Here is a 25,885-nt window from a genome sequence, read left to right as displayed (position 1 = left end):
GAGTTCTCACCGAGCAGCGAGAGCATGTAGTCCATTCGCTCGGATGGGCACGTGTCGCCGAGCTCGGGCAGGTCGAGCAGGCGTCGTGCGCGTTCTGCCGGTGAGAGGGTGAATGCGTCGAGAAGGAGCGTCTTGATCGCGCCATACTTGTCAGCGGCTGGCGGGTGCTGGAGGAGGCCCAGGGCACGGGCCGCGGTGGCGGAGCCGAATACCGCTACCACATGGTGGAAGCGGGTGTCGTCGGCGGTAATGCCTCGCAGGGCAAACTGGGAGTCCGCCTGGGCGAACCAAACCGCCGCATGAGCCTCCCAGAAGGTAGGCAGTTTAAGGGCAACTGCCGTGTCCATGTCAGGGGTCACCAATGAAGGAGCTGTGCTCCTACGCGAGTTGAAAGGATTGACGCGACAAAAGATGGGAATTCGTCCGAGTTTCTTTATTGAGCAAAACCAAAACTCGGGTACTCTGAAAAGCCCGTTTATCGGGCAGCAATATATATATGCAATCAAACACGTCATGCCGGAGCGTTTGCCCGGGAAAGGCGAGACTGGGCGTGCCCGGGCGGCCTGGGCGAGCCCGGGAAAGGCGAGTCTGGGCATGCCCGGGAAAGGTGAGACTGGGCGTCCCCGGGCGGTCTCGGCGAGCCCGGGAAAGGCGAGGCTGGACATGCCCGGGAAAGGCGAGACCGGGCGTGCCCGGGTGGCCTGGGCGAGCCCGGGAAAGGCGAGTCCGGGCATGACCGGGAAAGGCGCGTCTGGGCATGTCCGGGCGGCCTGGGCGAGCCCGGTACAGTGATCGCTCCCTGGTTGCGTCTTCGGCAGGTGAAAGGCGATTGTGAATGCTCAGCGGCAACCGCTACAATATCATATATCATACGACGCATCTCATATCATATTATTCATATTCATGCTATCATACGATGCATATCATATCATATTATTCATATTCATGCTGTCATACGATGCGTATCATATCATATTGTTGCGGTTTTGTGAATAAAGAATGACCCCCTTGTAGGTAGTTGCACCACAACATGTAGCCTCACTTTAGTTCCGTTATTTCTTCTTAAATGTAAGCGTAGTCTCCTTTCCTGTGTTAGTTTGCGTTGAGCAGGCCAGTGAGTTTGGTGTTCTTTGGGCTGGAATGCCACGTGCTAGGCCTGGAACAAATCTGGCAAGGCCGAAGGGAGGGGCTGCAAGGGGAGTGGCCGGTAGGCGGCGAGCAGCCAATCGGAGCTCAAGGGGAGTGGCTCACAACGGCAGCGAGGGGAGGGGCTTGGAACATTCGGGTAAGACTCTGGGGCGGGGACATAAAACCCTGCCCCGGCACCCCTCCCCGCCTCAGTCGCAGTCGGAGTATCAGAGAGCGTTGTGAGACAGTCGGAGAAGGAGTGCCCCAGTGAACGAGTCAGTGAGAGTTGTGGAGAGTTGGTTCATGGTTGGTTCGTGGTTCGTGAGCGTTGTGAGAGAGTGCAACAGTGACCAAGTCCCAGTGACAAAGAGACATTGCAGCCACGAGTGAATTTGGTTGCTTGTTATAAGCCCTCTCTATATACGAACTCTCCCTGTGCCCTGCGCTCTGCGGCTGTGAATAACGCGCTTGTGAAGAATTTCCATTCCGGGGCCACAGACGCACGATCTCCCTGCCTGCGCTCGCAGCACACGTGCCGCGAACATCCGAGGGCCACGCCCGGCGAGCTGTCCGGGAGTGTCTGGCGCCAAGGCGCATTTGGAGCGCGAACTTGTTCTTCCTTCTTTTCCCTGCGTGAGTGAGTGGGCCCTTGTCCGGGATTAAGTTACGACTGATTAAGCCTGCTCTGTGTCCCTTCTCTTTATCCTGATCTTTGTACATTGTGAATAAACCTGTATTATTCCTTCCATTTGATCGTTCCCGCCATTTCCAACCATTGGCCTAGCACTGTATGAATAAAAACCGCTCAATTGGGTTCAATAAAAGTAACGGCACGAGTCACGTGACACGCAAACCGCTCGGGCGTATTCGATTAGCGTGGCTTGTGCGAGGTCCAGTCCCCGTTTTCGTGGTGGCGTGGGTACCGAAGGTACATGTGGAATCGAACCGCTACCCTTCCGTACGCTCGCTACGGGAGTGGCGGCTCGGCCTCGTGGACTCGAAGACCCGAGAGGGAAAAGGGGTTTAACGCCCCCCCCCCCTCTGTACGTCGACGGGCTTCGAGAGATCCGCAACAATATTATTCATATTGATGCTATCATACGATGCATATCATATCATATTATTCATATCCATGCTATCATACGATGCATATCATATCATATTATTCATATCCATGCTATCATACGATTCATATCATATCATATTATTCATATTCATGCTATCATATGATGTGTATCATATCATATTATTCATATTCATGCTATCATACGATGCGTATAATATCATATTATTCATATTCATGCTATCATACGATGCATATCATATCATATTATTCATATTAATGCTGTCATACGATGCATATCATATCATATTATTCATATTCATGCTATCATACGATGCATATCATATTTTAGCGGTTGCCGAAGACGACATGAAGAGGCCATTTCGTTGGGTACAAAAGGTTGTTTATTGTACAGAAATCTCCAGCAACTGCTAGCGAACGGAAGTCGTAACGGCTTATATAAAACCAAGAACCCTCTTCGGAGGGCGTGGCTCCAACAGCCACGCGTGCGTCACGACGACACAACCAAAAGCCCGTGTGCGTGGGTTAGACCAAACCCATCGTAATGGTAACCGTCACATGCGGATAAGTTAACCTCGACAAGTGAATAAGGTAACCGCGACATGTGAATAAGGTAACCACTACATGCGCCCCCCCAGAAGGCACGCCACAGGCGTGTACGTAGTTCGCGGGTGGAATAGAGCCGGGCCGCGGGTGGAACAGCCGGGCCACGGGTGGAACAGAGCCGGGCCGCGGGTGGAACAGAGCCGGGTCATGGGTGGAACAGAGCCGGGCCGCGGGTGGAACAGAGCCGGGCCGCGGGTGGAACAGAGCCGGGCCACAGGTGGAACAGAGCCGGGCCGCGGGTGCTGAGCAGCGGTAGCCGTTGTAGTTGCAGCAGTAGGAATTGCGGGAGTGGCGAGCAGCAGTGCGCGCGAAGGTAACGAGGCGCCAGTGCACGCGAAGGTAACAAAGCAGCCGTGCGTGCGCAAGAGATGAGCAGCGGTAGTAGCTGTAGTTGCAGGAGCATCAGCCTCGGGATCCGCCGTAGGAGCAGTCGTAGGAGTGGTGAGCAGCAGTACTCGGCCTGTGTGCGCGGAGGCGACGAAGTAGCAGTACTTGGCCTGTGTGCGCGAAGGCGACGAGCAGCAGTACTCGGCCTGTGTGCGCGGAGGCGACGAGCAGCGGTGCTCGGCCTGTGTGCGCGAAGGCGACGAAGTAGCCATGCCCGGCCTGTGTGTGCGGAGGCGACGAGCAGCAGTACTCGGCCTGTGTGTGCGAAGGCGATGAAGTAGCCGTGCCGCCAACGCCCCGTAACGGCGTTCCTTCGGAAGGTCCCGGAGCTGGTTCGCCCCTCTAGTCGTAGAGGAGGAACCGAGCGCGATGCGCGAACCACATGGCCGCTCGTCGTTGCTAAAACTCCGGCAGTTCGAGTTTAGGTCTTGTGGAAGAAATTGCGGTCGCAATCCTGGTCACCAGTTTAGCGGTTGCTGAAGACGACAAGAAGAGGCCATTTCATTGGGTACAAAAGGTTGTTTATTGTACAGAAATCTCCAGCAACTGCTAGCGAACGGAAGTCGTAACGGCTTATATAAAACCAAGAACCCCCTTCGGAGGGCGTGGCTCCAACAGCCGCGCGTGCATCACGACGACACAACCAAAAGCCCGTGTGCGTGGGTTAGACCAAACCCATCGTAATGGTAACCGTCACATGCGGATAAGTTAACCGCGACAAGTGAATAAGGTAACCGTGACATGTGAATAAGGTAACCACTACAATATCATATTATTTATATTCATGCTGTCATCCGATGCATATCATATCATATATATCATATCATATATCATATTATTCATATTCATGCTATCATACGATGCATATCATATCATATTATTCATATTCATGCTGTCATACGATGCGTATCATATCATATTGTTGCGGTTTTGTGAATAAAGAATGACCCCCTTGTAGGTAGTTGCACCACAACATGTAGCCTCACTTTAGTTCAGTTATTTCTTATTAAATGTAAGCGTAGTCTCCTTTCCTGTGTTAGTTTGCGTTGAGCAGGCCAGTGAGTTTGGTGTTCTTTGGGCTGGAATGCCACGTGCTATGCCTGGAACAAGTCTGGCAAGGCCGAAGGGAGGAGCTGCAAGGGGAGTGGCCGGTAGGCGGCGAGCAGCCAATCGGAGCTCAAGGGGAGTGGCTCACAACGGCAGCGAGGGGAGGGGCTTGGAACATTCGGGTAAGACTCTGGGGCGGGGCCATAAAACCCTGCCCCGGCCCCCCTCCCCCGCCTCAGTCGCAGTCGGAGTATCAGAGAGCGTTGTGAGACTGTCGGAGAAGGAGTGCCTCAGTGAACGAGTCAGTGAGAGTTGTGGAGAGTTGGTTCATGGTTGGTTCGTGGTTCGTGAGCGTTGTGAGAGAGTGCAACAGTGACCAAGTCCCAGTGAAAAAGAGACATTGTAGCCACGAGTGAATTTGGTTGCTTGTTATAAGCCCTCTCTGTATACAAACTCTCCCTGTGCCCTGCGCTCTGCGGCTGTGAATAACGCGCTTGTGAAGACTATCCATTCCGAGGCCACAGACGCACGATCTCCCTGCCTGCGCTCCCAGCACACGTGCCGCGAACATCCGAGGGCCACGCCCGGCGAGCTGTCCGGGAGCGTCCGGCGCCAAGGCGCGTTTGGAGCTTGAACTTGTTCTTCCTTCTTTTCCCTGCGTGAGTGAGTGGGCCCTTGTTCGGGGATAAGTTAAGACTGATTAAGCCTGCTCTGTGTCCCTTCTGTTTATCCTGATCTTTGTACATTGTAAATAAACCTGTATTATTCCTTCCATTTGATCGTTCCCGTCATTTCCAACCATTGGCCTAGCACTGTATGAATAAAAACCGCTCAATTGGGTTCAATAAAAGTAACGGCACGAGTCACGTGACACGCAAACCGCTCGGGCGTAATTTGATTAGCGTGGCTTGTGCGAGGTCCAGTCCCCGTTTTCGTGGTGGCGTGGGTACCGAAGGTACGTGTGGAATCGACCCGATACCCTTCCGCACGCTTGCTACGGGAGTGGCGGCTCGGCCTCGTGGACTCGAAAACCCGAGGGGGAAAAGGGGTTTAACCCCCCCTCCCCCCTCTGTACGTCGACGGGCTTCGAGAGATCCGCAACAATATTATTCATATTCATGCTATCATACGATGCATATCATATCATATTATTCATATCCATGCTATCATACGATGCATATCATATCATATTATTCATATTCCTGCTATCATATGATGTGTATCATATCATATTATTCATATTCATGCTATCATACGATGCGTATAATATCATATTATTCATATTCATGCTATCATACGATGCGTATCATATCATATTATTAATATTCATGCTATCATACGATGCATATCATATCATATTATTCATATTCATGCTATCATATGATGCATATCATATCATATTATTCATATTTATGGTATCATACGATGCATATCATATCATATTATTCATATTCATGGTATCATACGATGCATATCATACCATATTATTCATATTCATGCTATCATACGATGCATATCATATCATATTATTCATATTCATGCTATCATACGATGCATATCATATCATATTATTCATATTCATGCTATCTTACGATGCATATCATATCATATTATTCATATTCATGCCATAATGTGATGTGTATCATATCATATTATTCATATTCATGCTATCATACGATGCGTATAATATCATATTATTCATATTCATGCTATCATACGATGCGTATCATATCATATTATTAATATTCATGCTATCATACGATGCATATCATATCATATTATTCATATTCATGCTATAATATGATGCATGTATCATGTCATATTATTCATATTCATGCTATCATACGATGCGTATCATATCATATTATTCATATTTATGCTATCATATGATGCGTATCTATATATATAAAACACAGTTTGTGTGTGTGTGTGTGTGTGTGTGTGTGTGTGTGTGTGTGTGTGTGTAATGTTACCGATAGACTCCTAAACGGAGAGGCTCACGTACTTGATATTTGGCACAGACATGGCCATTGAGCCTGGGAAGAACATGGCCGACCTAAAAAAAATTATTTCATAATATTTTTTTACCATATTTTTACCTCAGCGCATTTCAGCGAGGAATATTATGCACGGAATCTGACCGATGGCAGAGCAGCGCGCTGATTCGCTCAGAGCGATCATGTGATGTTCCTTGCCGCCATTAACTCAGTTACGCGTTCGCACGTATTTCAGAGCGAAAAGCGATTGCGTTTTTTCACATTTCAGCGAGGAACATTGCCATTCACACCACATAGGTTTTTTTTCCTTTTATCTTGAGATCCATATGTTTTTTTCAGCGAGGAATATTATACACGGAATCTGAATCGGTGGCAGAGCAGCGCGCTGATTCACTCATTCGCGCTCATTGATGACGATCACGATCACGTGATGACGTTATCACGAATGATGTTCGTGATGCGATCACGTGATGTTCCTTGCCGCCATAAACTCACAGCAAGTAGCATAGATTTTAGCATGATTAGCATTTACCATGATTTAGCATAGATAGTAGCATGTTTCACATAGATTGTTTTTCAGCGAGGAATATTATACACGGATTCTGACCGGTGGCAGAGCAGCGCGCTGATTCGCTCAGAGCGATCACATGATGTTCCATCCCTGCCGCCAGTTGGCTTCACTTTTCACGGAGTATGAGCGTTCTATATATTTTCAATTCAGTGCGCCCGACTCGCTCACGTACTTGATTTGTGGCATAGACATGGCCATTGGGCCTTCACGGTGTAATTTGTGCGAGGCTTTTGTCCGAGTGAGCTTGAGTCGAGAGGGCGAATGTACGAGTTGGGAATGTATGGGTCTCCCTTCCCCCACCCAGCAACGCCGGTACTGGAGGGCGTCACAGGATCGGTGAGTCTCCAAAATCCGTTTCGTGCTGTTGCAAAGATTTAGGACGTTGTCGTGATTGTTGTGCTGCTCTCCGACCATGAGAACTGCAACGTCATTGTTGACTGGCCCTCCCCTTCCCTCCCCCTTCCCCCTCCCCCCTCACCCCTCCCCCTCCCTTTCCCCCTCCCCGTCCCTTTTCCCTCTCCCCCTCCCTTTTCCCCCTCCCTTTTCCCCCTCCCCCATCCTCTCCCCCCTACCCCTTCCCCCTTCCCCTCCCCCTCCCTTCCCCCCTCCCCCTTCCCATCCCCTCCCCCTCCCCTCCCCCCTCCCCCCTGCCCCCCTCCCCTCCCACCTCCCCCTCCCCTCCCCTCCCCCTCCCTCCCACCTCCCCCATCCCTCCCACCTCCCCCCTCCCCACCTCCCCCTCCCCACTCCCCCACCCCCTCCCCCTCCCCACTCCCCCACCCCCTGCCCCTCCCCCCTCCCACCCCTCTCCTCTCCCATCCCTCCCCCTAACATGCGAAATTTGCATTTATGTTTATTTAAATTATACAATGGACTACAAAATGTAAATGTTTCATGATATTTGTTATATTATATCACCTTTATCTATCAATATTGTTGAAATGAAGATCAAATAGCTGTATGTTAAAATATGTTGAAAAAGTCAAAACTTTACATGGGGTGTACTTACTTTTTCACGTGACTGTACATATTGTTACGGTTTGTGACCTTTTTCTTCTGCCTTCCCCCACACCCCCCTGTGAGTTAGACCAAGTGGTTTGGTCCATGTGTATAAAGCCTATGGTTGGCTGTGGGGCGGGGAAGTGGCCAGGAAGGTGATTCAGAGGACTGAGTGGCCATTTTGGAGGAGGGTTTATGGCAGAGTGCTTTTTCGGGGGTTGTGGAGTGTCCAGCTGCAATCTCTCCACCTGAAGGGTGACGTTGATCGAACTCTGGCTGCCTACCACTGGGGCCTGCCTTGGGGCCTACTGTTGGGCCTGCCCTGGAGCCTACTGTTGGGCCTGCCTTGGGGCCTACTCGTGGACTTGCCTACTCCTACTCTCTCGTGCTGGGCCTGCCTTGGGGCCTACTGTTGTGCCTGCCCTGGAGCCTACGGTTGGGCCTGCCTTGGGGCCTACTCGTGGACTTGCCTACTCCTACCCTCTCGTGCTGGGCCTGCCCTGGGGCCTACTGTTGGGCCTGCCTTGGGGCCTACTCGTGGGCTTGCCTACTCCTACCCTCTCGTGCTGGGCCTGCCTTGGGGCCTACTGTTGGGCCTGCCTAATCTTGAACCTGCCTACTCTTGGACTGGCCTATTTGGGTTTTCCCCTCTTTTCTCCCTTCTTGGTTTTATGTGTAGGAAGAGATTTTCCTGTGATAATCCATAAATAAAGACAGTGTTATTGAAGGCTTGGCTTGGTGTGCTTCAGGCCGTACAAATTGGGGGCTCGTCCGGGATCTGATTTATATGATACCTGTCTTGGATTTTTTTTCCCTGCATCTGTAAGTTTTCTCATTGGCAGATAATTTGACTTTTGTTTACGGCGCTGGTACGTCTACTGCAGTCGTACACCATGGCTGAGGAGATGGATTTTGAAGTGAAGAAATTTTTGGAGAGGAAGGAGCTATCAGTGCAAGATGTAGAACTGTTACGTAAGGTAGAGTTACAAGCTGTAGCTGATCATCTTGGGGTTAGTGGGACATCTAGCATGAAAAAGGCGGAGATTGTTTTGGCTATTGTCAGTCGCATGGGTTTAGAACCGTGGGTAAGATTGAGGAGTGAAGCCTTGGAATTGGCCCGGATGGAATCAGAAGAAAGACAGCTTTTTTTTTTTTTTTTTTTTTTTTTTTTGGGATACTGAATCGAGGCTCGTGAAAGAGCTAACATTTACTTCACAAACAAATCAACCAGACAAACAAAATACCCCAAAAGAGGGAGCGGAAGACAAGATGGGGAGAGAAGGGGAAGCACACAAACACAACATCCGAGAGCAGGGAGATGTGTGGAAGGGAGAGGGCCCGGGGGGAGACTCAGACTAAAGTTAGAAGACAAGGAACGGCAAAGAGAGTTTGAAAGAGAAAAGGAAGAAAAGGAAAGAGAGTTTGAAAGAGAAAAGGAAGAAAAGCAAAGAGAGTTTGAAAGAGAAAAAGGAGAACGACAACGAGAGTTTGAGTTAAGAAAATTAGAAATGCAGGTGGGACTGGCCCAACCCGTTTCCATCGATTCAGGTGGGGGTCAAAATGATCTCCCCCGTTCCTTTGATGTGGCTCGAAACATTAGGCTTGTTCCCAAGTTTAACGAGGAGGAGGTGGAAAAGTTTTTCCTGTCTTTTGAAAAGATAGCAAAACGTCTTCAGTGGCCCGTACAATACTGGACCCTGCTACTACAAAGTGGGTTCATCGGGAGAGCCCAGGAAGTGTATTCAGGTCTGTCGGAGGATCAGTCAGAGAATTATGAGGCTGTTAAAAAGGCTGTGTTGTCAGCCTATGAGCAAGTTCCGGAAGCGTACCGGCAGAAGTTCCGAACCCTGAAAAGACAGGCTGGGCAGACATTTGTTGAATTTGCGAGGGGGAAGGAAATGAGTTTTGATCGGTGGTATCGTTCTCTACAAGTGGATAGGACCTATGGTAATCTAAGGGAGGTTATCTTGATGGAAGAGTTTAGGAACAGTATCCCCTTGGACATTAGGACACACCTTACGGATCATAAGGTTGGTGAGTTGAAAAAAGCTGCTGTTGGTGCAGATGTTTATGAACTTACCCATGAGAGAAGCCTTTGTTTTCCTCATTATGGTACTACCTGGGATAACAAGAAGGGGGTTAGTGAGGACCAGTCAGAGGGGGAGTGGACCGACCATAGGGGTCCATTGGTGCGGCCGTCTCTGAGTAGACAGTTGGAGTGGTCGAGTCAGGCATCTCGCCGGGGAATGGCCCCAACGTGTTATTACTGTAAACAGAGGGGACATCTAAAGTCCAATTGTTGGAAATTGCAAAGGGAGGAGAAGCAGGGAGGCTCCGCTAGACATATTGCATTGGTTCGAACTAAAGTGGACAGTCACCATGATTGTGCCCTTTCAGTTAAAGCTGAGGATACTGCTGACTTTACGAGCCCCGGACAGGACCGTTATAAACCTTTTGTGTCCAAGGGCCAAGTGTCTTGGGACGGGGAAGTCAAGTCCGTCGTTATTTTGAGGGATACTGGGGCAGCTCAGTCGTTGATGTTGTCCAAAATTTTACCATTGACTTTGAGTAGTTCGGTGGAAGCGAGTGCCTTAATCCAGGGCATTGCAGGTCGTTATGTCCCAGTCCCCTTACATAGGGTGAACTTGAAGTCTGATTTGATCACAGGACCCGTGGCAGTAGGACTAGTCCCCACTCTCCCCATCGAAGGTATTAGTTTCCTATTGGGAAATGATTTGGTTGGGGATAGGGTTGGTGTTTCCCCAGTAGTTTCCATACATCCTATAGTTCAGCAAGAGACTGAGGATTTGCAAGAGGAGTTCCCCGGTATTTTCCCTGCTTGTGTAGTGACGAGATCCCAAACGCAGAAAGAGAAGCAGACTGACATAGAGTTGACAACTGTACCAGATTCTGAGGCGTGGTTGGCGGAGACGTTTTTCAATGATTTAACCAGCGATGAAGGGATAGGGAATGGGGCTTCTTGTGTGCCCGTGTTGAATCATTCTTCACTAGTTAAGGACCAGCAGGCAGATCCTGTACTAAGAGACCTCAGACAAAGGCTATGACGGAGTTGGAAGCCAAGGAAGTCTCAGACTGTTACTATGTGAAATCTGATGTGTTAATGAGAAAGTGGAGACCCCCTCGTGCTCCCGCCAGTGACGATTGGTCTGTGGTACACCAGGTAGTGGTACCACCCCGTTATCGTCTTGAAATTCTATGGCTGGCCCATGAAATTCCCATGGCCGGACATATGGGAATCAGGAAAACTCAGGCTAGGATCCTGGCACATTTTTATTGGCCTAAGTTGCACCAGGACATAGTGGCGCACTGTAAGACCTGCCATACCTGTCAAATGATAGGGAAACCCCAGCCCTCGATGAAACCAGCTCCCCTTGTACCCCAGCCCGTTTTTGAGGAGCCTTTCAGTAGAGTACTGATTGATTGTGTTGGTCCATTACCAAGAACTAAATCGGGGCATCGGTATTTATTAACCATAATGGACATGTCAACTAGATTCCCTGAGGCTGTCCCCTTAAAAAGGATTACTGCTAAGGTAGTGGTGGATGCCTTGGTTCAGTTTTTCACCAGATATGGTTTGCCAAAGGAGGTGCAGTCTGACCAAGGTTCGAATTTTATGTCTGGTCTATTTCAAGAAGTCATACACCAGCTAGGGATCAGGCAGTTAAAGTCGTCGGCCTACCACCCCCAGTCCCAGGGAGCCCTTGAGAGATACCACCAGACCATGAAAACTATGTTGAAGGCATTTTGTATGGAGTATCCTGAAGAATGGGATAAAGGAATCTGTTTTGTGTTGTTTGCCACCAGGGATACCCCGAATGAATCTACGGGTTTCAGCCCATTTGAGTTGGTGTACGGCCATGAGGTTAGGGGCCCTCTAAAAGTAGTAAAAGAGAGATTCATCGAAGAGACTGAGAACCCTAACCTTCTGGACTACGTATGTGCTTTCCGGGAAAGACTTACCACCGCCTGCAAGGTCACCCAGGAACATTTGAAAGTATCTCAGCGAGTGATGAAGGCCCGTTTTGACCAGAGGGCGATAGCTCGTAAGTTTAGGCCTGGAGACAAGGTGCTAGTTTTACTACCTCTGCCTGTGGAGCCACTATCGGCGAAGTTTAGCGGTCCCTACGTGGTCGAAAGGAAGCTGAGTGAGGTGAACTACGTGGTGTGAACCCATGGCAGACGGAAACCCCGCCGGGTGTGCCATGTTAATTTGATTAAAAGGTACTATGAGCATGAGGCTGACCACGGTCGGCCAGTTGGGCTAGCTAAGTTGGTAGGTCATATAAACCATCCAGATATTGACTCTAGCGAATCCGACAGCGTCGCTCTGCAACAACCTGAGAGAGAACCCTTGGGGGCTAAGCTATCAAACTCTGAGGTGTTGACACATTTGGACTCTGAATTAGCTCATGTTCCTGAGGATAAACGATCTGATGTAATTGCTCTAATTGGGGAGTATGCCCATCTTTGTTCCGATGAGCCTGGGTGCAACTCATTGGCTTCCCATGATGTTGAGGTAGGGAATGCTAGACCCATCAAACAACACCCCTATCGGTTAAATCCTGACAAGCTAGCTAGGGTTCGTGAAGAGGTACAATTATATGCTAGAGCATGACATCATCGAACCCAGTCAGAGCAGCTGGAGTTCGCCCATTGTACTCATACCAAAGCCCGATGGTTCCGCAAGATTCTGTATAGACTATCGAAAGGTGAATGTGGTAACCCGCACCAATTCGTATCCCATCCCAAGAATTGAAGATTGCATAGACAGGGTAGGTAAGGCTGCTTATGTTAGCAAAATAGACTTGCTTAAAGGTTATTGGCAAGTACCTTTGACTGACCGGGCAAAGGAAGTCTCGGCTTTTGTGACTCCAGATGGCTTATATCAGTGTAAGGTAATGCCGCTTGGGATGAAAAATGCACCTGCTACCTTCCAAAGGTTAATGAACCAGGTTACAAGGGGTCTTCCAAATTGTGTAGCTTACCTGGATGATGTCATACTGTACAGTGATACATGGCAAGACCACTTGAAACATCTCAGAGAACTATTTGTTAGACTTACCGATGCCAACCTTGTTGTAAACCTCAAGAAAAGTGAATTTGCCAAAGCTAGGGTTACATATCTCGGTCAAGTTGTTGGTCAGGGTCAAGTATCCCCTCGACAGGCCAAGACCCAAGCGATTGCCGATTTTCCTGTCCCCACCAATAAGCGAGAATTGCTTCGGTATCTCGGTATGTCCGGCTTCTACAGGAAATTTTGTGCAAATTACAGTTCGCTCGTGGTACCCCTAACCAAGTTGTTGAGGAAAAATGAAAAATTTGTGTGGTCTGAATCCTGTCAAAAGGCTTTTGACAAATTGAAAGCTATTCTGGCCAATGAGCCAGTATTGGCCGCTCCCGATTTTGGGAAGCCTTTCAAACTAGCCATAGACGCAAGCGATGTTGGTGTGGGAGCTGTACTCTTTCAGGATGATGCGTCGGGTATTGAAAAGCCAGTAAGTTACTTCTCCAAAAAGCTGAACAAACAACAAAAGGCTTACTCTGCTATCGAGAAAGAGGCCTTGAGTCTGATTTTGGCTCTACAGCATTTTGAAATATCTATCTATAATTCCAGTAATCTCTGTGTGTTTGTTTGTTTGTACGTTTGTTTGTCTGTGACCGCTGTTTCTCGACAACCACGGGTCCGATATACTTTAAACTTGCCAGGTATATTGCTGGGGACCCGAGGATGTGCCTTTTCAAGGTTTCATATTAATCGGACAATTACTTACCGAGCTATGGCGATTTAGCCGTTCGCCGTTCGCTTTGGCGTTGCGAATGGACCAAACCATTGCATGTAAATAGAGGGGGGGGGTTCTGTGGTCGTTGCGAATGGACCAAACCATTCATGTAAATAGAGGGGGGGGGGGTTCTGTGGTCGTTACTGCCACGTGGTTTCAAAGTTTTTTTTTGTTGTTGTTTGCACGCATGTTTTTTTGCACCCACGTACGGGCACGCCCTAGGATGTTTACACACACACACCCCTACACAAATTTTTTTTTTTTTTTTTTTTTGGCAAGGAACGGGCACCCACGTACGGGCACGTCCTAGCTTATATATAGTACGGGCATGCCCTAGTATGTAACAAATGGCTCAAGCGATGTTACCGTATATACTGATCACAATCCTCTGGTTTTTCTGGAAAAGTTAAAGATGACGAATCAACGCCTTTTCCGATGGGGGCTTTTAGTACAGCCGTACCCCTTGAAAATTGTACATATTTCGGGTCGAGATAATGTCATTGCAGATGCTCTTTCTCGAGCTTGAGTTTTTTTTTTCGTGCCCCTGCATATGGGCTATGATGCCTGTAAATGTCACAAGGAGAGATGGCTATTTGTTTATTGCACTGTTTATGCTGGGTTAAGTTTATGCTTGCACTGTTTATCCTGCCTTTGTAGAAGAAAACTTTTCTTGGGGTAAAGTTTTCTTCTTTAAGGGGGGGGGGGGGGGGGGTGTTACGGTTTGTGACCTTTTTCTTCTTCCTTCCCCCACACCCCTCCAGTGAGTTAGACCAAGTGGTTTGGTCCATGTGTATAAAGCCTATGATTGGCTGTGGGGCGGGGAAGTGGCCAGGAAGGTGATTCGGAGGAGTGAGTGGCCATTTTGGAGGACGGCTTATGGCAGAGTGCTTTTTCGGGGGTTGTAGAGTGTCCAGCTGCAATCTCTCCACCTGAAGAGTAACATTGATCGAACTCTGGCTGCCTACCACTGGGGCCTGCCTTGGGGCCTACTCATGGACTAGCCTACTCGTACTCTCTCGTGCTGGGCCTGCCTTGGGGGCTACTGTTGGGCCTGCCCTGGAGCCTACTGTTGGGCCTGCCTTGGGGCCTACTCGTGGACCTGCCTACTCGTACTCTCTCGTGCTGGGCCTGCCTTGGGGCCTACTGTTGGGCCTGCCCTGGGGCCTACTGTTGGGCCTGCCTTGGGGCCTACTCGTGGACTTGCCTACTCCTACCCTCTCATGCTGGGCCTGCCTTGGGGCCTACTGTTGGGCCTGCCGTGGTGCCTACTACTGGGCCTGCCCTGGGGCCTACTGTTGGGCCTGCCTTGGACCGGCCTACTCTTGGACCGGCCTACTCTTGGACCTGCCTACTCTTGGACTGGCCTATTCGGGTTTTTCCCTCTTTTCTCCCTTCTTGGTTTTACGTGTAGGAAGAGATTTTCGTGTGATAATCCATAAATAAAGACAGTGTGATTGAAGGCTTGGCTTGGTGTGCTTCAGGCCGTAGCAACATGCAACCGATCGCTTAATCCCGATTTTCGGTTCATGAGTGCAGGGTAATAATTCATACCCTTTATGTCCCCCATAAACAAATCATTCCTCTTTAAACCCTTCCCAGCACCAGGGCCACATGACCTTTTCCCTCCGGTAGGAAAATTCGGTTTCCTTCAAGAGATTTTAGCATAGGATGTAAAATGTTAAGTATACCACGTGTACCCTGTTTCTTATGCCTCTGCTGATTCACAAATGCCTGGTACTCTTGTCTGCCAAAGCGCACAACTCTTGTCTCGCACTTTGTCAGTCGACTATGACCTACGCTCCCCTGGATAATGCTTTGGACACCGGCACGACCTTCTACCACTCTGGGTGTCCTCACCCACCAATCTAGGTCCCAGGGTGTGACCATTGTTGCCCCAATCATGACGGCTGACTGAGAAATTGAGTTGCACAGTCTTAGACCATGTCGTTAATAGTGGTAGGCCATGGTGAGGCAGATTGATCATCACTCCGTATCCCATTTATGTTGTATTTGCAAACCAAAAATGGATGGGGACACGTTTGAGTAACAAAATGGCCGCCAGTCGGCCATCTTGGATCTGATCTCAAAAGAAAATGACGTGCTTATGTAAGCCGTCATTAATTATCTGTGTGCCAAGATTGAACAAGATCGGTAAATGCATCTCCGAGAAATGGTTGAGGACGTGTTCAACATTGGGGGGTGTTTTTACAACTAAAATGGCCGCCAGTCTATCAGTCGGCCATCTTTGATCAGATCGCAACATAAAGTGAGGTTCACGCGTATGCCATAATGTACCATTGTACCATGCTTATGGCAAGCTTAAACAAAGTCAGACCATGCATGTCTGGGAAAATGGTTGGGGACACATTTAGGTAACAAAATGGCCACCAGTCGGCCATCTTGGATCTGATCTTGAAAGAAAATGACGTGCTTATGTAAGCCGTCATTCTTTATCTGTGTGCCAAGATTGAACAAGATCGGTAAATGCATCTCCGAGAAATGGTTGAGGACGTGTTTAACATCGGGATTTTTACAACTAAAATGGCCGCCAGTCTACCAGTCGGCCATATTTGATCGCATCGCGAAACAAAATGATGTGTATATGTATACATCATGTGTCGCCAAAATCGGTCCATGCATCTCCGAGATGTGGTTGTGGACGCATAGACGAGACCAAATCTATAAGCCCCCGTTTCGGACGAAGTCTAACGAGGCCATAAACGTTAATTTTGTTGTGTTACAGCCTGAATTTAAAATGAATTCAATTGAGATTTTTTTGTCACTGATCTAGGCTGACAGGATGGCCTAGACTAGAGGTACATGCACTCGCTTCTAAGCCGTCTAGCATGGGTTCGAATCCTGACCCAGGCATAAATGGTCAGTTTGGTGTTTCACAGGTATCATGTACCATATCTAATTACCCTGATATTTTTAGAAGCGAAAAGCGCAGTTAAGCGATCGGGTAAGTTGTTACGGATACCGGCCCTAATTATGGTGGTTCTTGTTATCATGGTTGATTCTAGATGATGCTTATTGTGGTTAAAAGGGTTAAAAGCGCTCCTGGTAAAATGTGGCCGGAAATCGGATCGTGACCCGGAAGAGATAAGGGGGGTGGGGGGGGGGGGGGGGGAGAAGAAGCGGCGGAGGATCGTGAGCAGACGTTTCTGATTGCAGCTCCGGACCGAGCAGTCAAACGTACAGTACAAGGGAACTTTGCCTCCTTGAAAAGAAGTCCGCGCGATAGGAGATCGCCGGATTGCTGCGGAGCCTGCGTAGTCGGGTATCCTCACTGAGGTTGCCGAGTATCCTTACCTCCAAACCCGGGTGCGAGAGAAAGCCGTCCGCCATCTTCGCCACGCGCACAACTGGCAGTGACCAGGTTTTTGTGTCGCGTCGGCCGGGCGTTATTCTCCGGTGGCTTGCCGGGGACGGCTGTACAAGACAGTGGCTTTTGGAGGGTTATTGAGGAGACTCGCGGATTGAACCGCAACCGTGTACGTACCAGAAATCGGCTTTGGGAGGTTTCCCATTCTACCGCTATCGTGCTGGGGATTGGACCACGTGACCTGCGGGTTGGTTCGATCGTCTACGCCTCCACTGATTGGAATCGGAAATTGATTCCACGATCGCTGGAGCGAATTGACGTCGCCTGGGAGGAGTCCAGAGACATTGGGGAAAGGGCCGTGAGTTTGGGGGTTAAGGGACTCGATAAGGTGGTGCCACCTGTAGATAGGAATTATATGGTGAAGTGCTGTACTAATTGGGGTCGTGATTCCTGTGTGGGATTTATAATATATTGTGGTTTGTTTCGTAACCCTTGGTGTGGACTCGTCATTGATTGGCTTGTTTTCAACCAAGGACAACACCTCTTTCTGCCGGGGACTTCCTCGGGGTTCGGAGGTTTACCAAGACCAGAGGATAGGGGAGGACCCCGTAACAAAGTGCATACGTGTATGTACATGCATGTCTGCATTTTAAAAATTCGTTTTCTCAGCAACCGTCGGTCCAATTGACACGAAATTTTCACCACAGGAACGCCTCCTCCTGGAGAATTTTTAAAGCTAACTATGACGCCATAGGTCACGTGGTACGAGCGCCATCTTGGAAAAACCAAAACGCTTCACCTCTATATCTCCGAAACCGCTCCGTGGAAAGAATTGAAAGGTGGCTCATTGTAAGGTACTGCCCATGGGAAATAACATATTGTTGTGGATATGAGAATGGTTTTTTTTTTTTGTTGTTGTAGTGTAAATTGTTGTTAGAATATCTCCCTCCTTGCTCCAGTGTTGTATAAAGGTCAAAGGGCGTTCCCGTAGTTAGTTCCATAAAGCATACATGAAGGACACCATAATACCCCTGTTCAGTAGTTTATTTCCTTATTATGTGTATTAGGGTAAGGCCTTGTCTTCCATTAAGATGACACTCCATTGCACCAAGTGAAACAAGATAGATCCACTTTCATTCCTATTCCCAAAACCTCCATTTCCAACTGCGTCATTGCCAAGCCTCAATTGCCAGCTACATCCCCTCCAAGCCTCCATTGCCAACTGCACTGGGCAGTTTGCCAGGTTTGCTACAGCTGTGGGTTGTTGATTTCGCCCCAAAACCACCATTGAACATGTGCTCGGGTCGGGGAAGAAAGGCGTGTCCCCACCTCGTCATAGAGGGGAGGAGTGAGTCAGCCCCACTCAACCAACCACGAACAAGGGGTTGGACTTGGAGAGGGTGTGGAGAGAAACATCAAGGAGGTTCGCGAAGGTTCAGGGGCATGGCATATATAACCCGCAGAAGACGCCCCCACCTCAGATGAGTCCTGGAAAAAGCACGCGACGTACACACAGCAGCAGCAGCCACAGCAGCAGCCACAGCAGCTTGGGGCCTTGACGGCAGTTCTTGAGCAGGGCCGTGAAGGAACGACGGCTGCTAAACGCGCCGATCGTGCTGCAGTACCCGTGGACCTTCCTCTCCCTCCAGCCATTCACCTCCTGCCAGTCCTATCATCATTCCCCGCGTGAGTCTGTCCTTGTTTGTTCTGTCCCTGGGTTAATTAAGACTGTAGGTAAGCTAGCGTTGCCCTGTGTCTCTAATATCTTCTGTACATTATTTTATTATCTTTCCTTCTCCTTGGTAACTTTGAGCGTGTATATAGTAGGAATAAATTTAGTAGTATTTCCAACCTTTTTGTCTTCTTCTTCTTCTTCACATCCATGTCGCCTTTGTCTTTTCCCTATTGAATACCTGTGGCGCGATCCGGCCAACGTTCGGGAATCGGGTTAGTCGGGGTAACTGTTCGGCCGCGGTGTCATCCGCTCGGCAAACCAACATCCTTATCCGCGGTCCGTAACAATATGTTAATGATGATGTAATAGGTGCCTTCGTTATGACGTCATAAATCGGCAAATACAACACTTGATCTGATCAGTTTGAAATTTATCCGGCGAGGCCGTGGTTAGACTAATCGATCTTGTTCCAGAGTGATTTCAGTCGGGAGGTATTAACGTTAATGACTTGATGATGACGAATGAAGGTTTCTAACTGGAGGTGGAAGATGACACGATGAGGGAGATGAAAGGGAAAACAGGTGGTGTTAAATTACGGGAGGTGAAGGGTTGAAACGTTATTTAGGAATGGAAGTACGAAATATGGAGATGAATAACGGCACGATACTGGATACTGGATGGTTACTGGTCAGATACTGGATACTGCATAAATACTGGATGGTTACTGAATGATACTGAATACTGGATGATACTCAATACTGGATGGTTACTGGATGATACTGAATGGTTACTGAATGATACTGATTACTGGATGGTTACTGAATACTGGATGATACTCAATACTGGATGATACTGGATGGTTACTGGATGATACTCAATACTGGATGGTTACTGGATGATACTGGATGGTTACTGAATGATACTGAATACTGGATGATACTCAATACTGGATGATACTGAATGGTTACTGAATGATACTGAATACTGGATGGTTACTGGATGATACTGAATACTGGATGGTTACTGGATGATACTGAATGATACTGAATACTGGATGGTTACTGAATACTGGATGGTTACTGAATGTTACTGAATACTGGATGGTTACTGAATACTGGATGGTTACTGGATGATACTGAATACTGGATGGTTACTGAATACTGGATGGTTACTGAATGATACTGAATACTGGATGGTTACTGAATACTGGATGGTTACTGAATGATACTGAATACTGGATGATACTCAATACTGCATGGTTACTGGATGATACTGAATGGTTACTGAATGATACTGAATACTGGATGGTTACTGAATACTGGATGGTTACTGAATGATACTGAATACTGGATGGTTACTGAATACCAGATGGTTACTCAATGATACTGAATACTGGATGGTTACTGAATGATACTGAATACTGGATGGTTACTGAATGATACTGAATACTGGATGGTTACGGAATGATACTGAATACTGGATCGTTACTGAATGATACTGAATACTGGATGGTTACTGAATGATACTGAATACTGGATGGTTACTGAATGATACTGAATACTGGATGGTTACTGAATGATACTGAATACTGGATCGTTACTGAATGATACTGAATACTGGATCGTTACTGAATGATACTGAATACTGGATGGTTACTGAATGATACTGAATACTGGATCGTTACTGAATGATACTGAATACTGGATGGTTACTGAATGATACTCAATACTGGATGAATACTCGATGGGTACTGAATACTAGACAGACACTGGATGGAGACTGAGTGTATACTGGATGAATACTGAATACTAGACAGACACTGGATGGATACTGAGTGTATACTGGATGAATACTGAATACTAGACAGACACTGGATGGAGACTGAGTGTGTACTGGATGGATACTGAGTGTATACTGGATGGATACTGAGTGTATACTGGATGGATGCTGGATGAATACTGGATGGATACTGAGTGTATACTGGATGGATACCGAGTGTATACTGGATGGATGCTGGATGAATACTGGATGGTTACTAAATGGATACTAAATGAACACTGGATGGATACTGGACAGAAACTGGATGGATACCGAGTGTATGCTGGATGAATACTGGATGGATTCTGAATACTAGACAGACACTGGATGGATACTGAGTGTATACAAACAACAACAACAGGCATTTTAAGGCCATTTTCCCTGCGAGAGCGGGGGTTAGCCTTGCGGTCCCCATGACGATCTTCTCCATTTTGCCCTATTTTCTGCATCTCTCCTTGTTTAACCCCCTTGCCCGCATTTCTTCTTCCAACATCTTTAGCGAAGTCTTTCTCAGTCTTCCCCGTCCTCTACTTCCTTCTACATTCATTTCCATCACTCTTCCCAACCAGTCACTTTCATCCCTCCTCAACACATGACCAAACCATCTCAACCTGTTCCTCTTCACAGCATCAATCACAGGCTCTATTCCCATCATCTTTCGCAATTCATCATTTGTCTTCCTCTCTCTCAACGATACTCCACACATCCACCGAACCATTCGCATTTCCACCCTTTCCAACCTTCGTTGCTGCTCTACGTTCATTACCCATGTCTCGCTCCCATAAATCACAACACTTCTCACACATGCAGCATACACCTTTCCCTTCAGCTTCAACGACACTCCCCTCATCATCAGCACGCCACTCAGTTCCCGAAACTTCTTCCATGCACATCTCACTCTAGCAACCGTTGCCGAGTCTGATCCACCTTCTCCATTCAGCATGTTTCCGAGGTAGCAAAATGTTTTCACACCTTCCAGCTTCACGCCGTCTCCAAGATCCAACTCAACATTTCCTCCATCTGCAGCTCCCTCTGTGCACACCTTACATTTGAATGTAGCTGCCACACTGGTAAATGACCCTCTCAGACCACTACATTTTTGATGAACCCACTCAGCGCACATTGTACACTGAATGGAGTTCACTCCGACACCCTTCCTGCACACAGCACAGGGCCACTTCCCAGTTCTTTCCACCTCACCACATGCTTTACCACTTGCCATCACCTTCGTCTTTCCGATATTCACCTTCACACCTTTTGTCTCCATACATTCCTTCCACTTGTTCATCTTTTCCTTCAGTCCATCCATACTTTCCGCAATCAACACCAGATCATCTGCATACAACAACTCCCACGGTAAACCCTCCTTTACGTTCTGAGCCAGCACCTCCATCACAGCTACAAATAGTAGTGGACTTCGTACCGACCCCTGATGCACTCCCACCTTCACCTCAAACTCACCACTGTTCCCGTCCTTCGTCCTTACAGCTGTGCGTGCTCTTTTGTACATTGCCATCACTACTCTGATCAACCATTCCTCCACTCCTAACTTCCTCAATGCCCATGTCAATACTTTGCGTGGAACCCGATCGAATGTTTTCTCCAGATCAACAAACCCAAGAAACAACTTCTTCTGAGTTGATACTGAATAGGATACTGAATGAACACTGGACGGACTGAGATGAATACTGAGTGTATACTGGATGAATACTGGATGGATACTGAGTGTATACTGGATGAATACTAGATGAATACTGGATGGATACTGAGTGTATACTGGATGGATACTGAGTGTATACTGGATGGATGCTGGATGAATACTGGATGGTTACTAAATGGATACTGAATGAACACTGGATGGATACTGGACAGAAACTGGATGGATACTGAGTGTATGCTGGATGAATACTGGACAGAAACTGGATGGATACTGAGTGTATGCTGGATGAATACTTGATGGATACTGGATGGATACTGAGTGTATACTGGATGGATACTGAGTGTATGCTGGATGAATACTGGATGGATACTGGATGGATACTGAGTGTATACTGGATGAATACTGGATGGATACTGAGTGTATACTGGATGGATACTGAGTGTATACTGGATGGATACTGTGTATACTGGATGGATACTGAGTGTATACTGGATGGATACTGAGTGTATACTGGATGGATACTGAGTGTATACTGGATGGATACTGTGTATACTGGATGGATACTGAGTGTATACTGGATGGATACTGAGTGTATACTGGATGGATACTGAGGGTATACTGGATGGATACTGAGTGTATGCTGGATGAATACTGGATGGATACTGAGTGTATACTGGATGGATACTGAGTGTATGCTGGATGAATACTGGATGGATACTGAATGAACACTGGATGGATACTGGACGGACACTGGATGGATACTGTGTGTATACTGGATGGATACCGAATGAACAATGGACGGACTGAGATGAATACTGGATGGATACCGAATGAACAATGGACGGACTGAGATGAATACTGGATGGATACTGGATGGATACCGAATGAACAATGGACGGACTGAGATGAATACTGGATGGATACCGAATGAACAATGGACGGACTGAGATGAATACTGGATGGATACTGGATGGATACCGAATGAACAATGGACGGACTGAGATGAATACTGGATGGATACTGGATGAAGAAGGGGAGGTGCAGCTAAACCCCCACAACGCATCCCTCAACCCTGTAGACCAGTGGTTCTTAACATTTTAAATTGCCCGTACCCCTTGAGTTTTCATAATATTTTCCCGTACCCCCTGTCAAAAATGACTTTAAAACTACAATAATAGATTAATAAAGTTTCTTTATTTTCACATTAAAAAAAACACATTTCTGGAAACAATAATCATAATGCATCGTGTTTGCTGACATCCTTGGAAGTGAAAGTCACATGGTGAAAGTATCCTTCGAAGGACTGAATCAGCACCTTGCAAATGTTCTTTCACTTCAATCACGATGGATCGTTCTTTTTCCGCATTAGCAGCCTCAAGTTCAGGAAAGTTTGCAAAATTTCCATTCTCAATGCGCTGCATCCAAATTGGAAGCTTTTGGATGAAGGTAGACACCTTTTTCTTGGCAGTGATCATGTCCATCCCTGTTCCTTGGATGCAGGTGTTCAAATCGTTGAGGTGTGTGAATATATCTGCCAGGTATTCCGGGGACAAAATGCACTCCCGATTTTCAAAGTGGTCGGCAACGTCACCGTCTTGCTTTCCAAGAAACCCTTGATTTCTTCGTGCAGTTCAAAGACGCGAGTGAGCACCCGGCCACGGGAAAGCCATCTCACTATTTAAAAGAAAGAATAAAAATATATTTAAAAGATAAAATAGTTATGAACACCTAAAGCCCTAAATTATTGTTTTAAAAACCCAAACCCCTGTAATTTTTTAACAAAAACATTTTAACCCTTCTTTTTTTCTTTAAATACTGTTATACCCTTAATTTTTTATTACAATTTATTTTTGGGTGGCGTGTCTCGTACCCCCAATGCTGTTGAATACAGAGAATGAATGGGATGGCAACATAGAGAGTAACCCAGTTTTAGGACCGGCAGAGAAGATAACCGAGAAGGAAGTTGAGGAAGCGACAAAAGCAATGAAGAGTGGAAAAGCGGAAGGGCCGACGGGAGTTGTGGGAGATATGTTGAAGGCAGCAGGAAGTTGGGATGTGAAGAGAATGACAGAGATCTGTAATCTGGTGGTGAAAGAAGGCCGCATTCCAGTGGATTGGGAACTGAGTACCCTCGTCCCTCTATACAAGGGGAAAGGTGACCCTCGGGAGTGTGGCTCGTACCGAGCGATAAAGTTATTGGAGCATGGAATGAAGGTATTGGAAAGGGTGTTGGAGAGGAGGATAAGGAAGAAGGTGAAGATCGACGAAATGCAGTTTGGATTTATGCCAGGAAGAGGAACGACAGACGCGCTTTTCATTGTGAGGCAGTTTTTTTTTTGTTTTTTTTTGTATACAAGATCGAGGCTCGTGAAAGAGCGAACATTAATCACACAGAAAGACAAACCGACACATAAAACATATAACATCGGGAGCGGGAGACAAGATGGGGAGAGAGGGGGAAGGACACAAACACAACATTTGCGAGCAGGGACCGAGAGACATGGAGACATCGAGAGATCTGAGAGAGGGCGAGGGCTTTGGGGGGGGGGGGGGGAGGGCATGGGAAGGGGGCGGTGGGAGAGGTATAAAACATATGGACACTGCCAGGACTTCCAGGAAAGAAGTTGGAATTTCAAACAAGGTGGATCTGGGGTGAATTAGCGGGGGTAGAAAAGATCAAGGTTTTGGATGGGGGAAGATAAGAGATGGTGGTGAACAGCTGTTTTAAAGACCTGGAGGGAGGAGTGAGATTGAAGGGAGTGAGGGAGTTTGTTCCAGAGGCGGGAGAAAAGAGGAATGAAAGAGTGAAGGTGAGCAGAGAGCCGAGATTTTGGCAGTTTAACCATCAGAGGGTTGCTGGCAGATCTTGTGCGACCTGTAGGAATATTTGGGGGACAGAGCACAGAGAGAGCTGGGGGTGCAAGGCCGGAGAGGAGTCGGTAGAAGACAGAAAGACCACCTACCTGCCTGCGGTGAGTGAGTGAAAGGCCCTCAGAGATAGCTTCATCGCGGGAGATTCCAATAATTCTGAAAGCTTTGGTTTCAACAGCGTGAAGCCGAGCTAGGTGTGAGGCAGGAGCACCGGCCTATAGGGGAGAACAGTATTCCATTGAGCTGTGGATGAAAGCCTTGTATGTGGTGAGGAGCTCAGGTGTGCCGAGGAAGGACTTCGCACGACGGAGGATGCCCAGTCGGCGACTGGCTTTGGAGGCCAGCTTGGAAATGTGGTTTTCCCAAGAAAGATCATGGCAGATAGTGAGACCCAAAAGCTTGAGCGACAGAACTTCTTGGAGAGGATTGTTGAGAAAGTAGATGGGAGGTTTGTCCAGTCGATCTTTTCGGAGAGACATAGTAAGAGTGTGAGATTTGTCAGGATTGAAAGACATGTTCCACTTGTTTGACCAGTCTGTGATTTTGTCCAAGTCTTCAGAGAGTGAGGAGGCTGCAGACTGCCGATCTGAGGGAAGAGGGATGGAGCGGCAGAGAGTGGAGTCATCAGCAAAGAGATAGAGAGGATTTTCAAGAGAGTCGGAGAGATCATTGATGAAGACCAGAAAAAGCACAGGGCCCAGAACACTGCCTTGGGGAACTCCAGCCTGAACACGAAGAGGAGATGAGAGAAACCCATTCAGGGCCACACGTTGACTACGACTAGAGAGGAAGTCCGCCAGCCATGCGTGGAGATTTCCATGGATACCAAAGGAGGAGAGTTTGGTGAGCAGAGCGGGGTGCCAGACCGTGTCGAAGGCACGTGATATGTCGAGGGAGACAGCTCTAATTTCCTGTT

The 25,885-nt window shown here is 47.8% G+C and overlaps 1 protein-coding gene across 2 annotated transcripts in view; it reads right to left on the bottom strand.

Moving 5' to 3' along the window:
* LOC137412493 (toxin MIT1-like) overlaps positions 1-25,885 on the bottom strand; it is a 95,145-nt gene that overhangs the window by 65,629 nt on the left and 3,631 nt on the right. Inside the window, exon 2 of one of the 2 annotated variants that reach the window (XR_010981497.2) lies at positions 23,273-23,772. The exons of the other annotated variant lie outside the window; for it this stretch is intronic. The gene's annotated coding sequence lies outside the window, so the exon portion shown is untranslated. Of the gene's footprint in view, positions 1-23,272; positions 23,773-25,885 lie in introns of those variants that run through there. 2 annotated transcript variants of the gene reach the window in all.

Source organism: Myxine glutinosa, chromosome 11, assembly GCF_964187855.1.
Source record: "Myxine glutinosa chromosome 11, kmMyxGlut1.1, whole genome shotgun sequence".
NCBI lineage: Eukaryota > Metazoa > Chordata > Myxini > Myxiniformes > Myxinidae > Myxine > Myxine glutinosa.
Note: the sequence above shows the minus strand (reverse complement) of the source record. Positions and strands in the feature narration are given on the sequence as shown.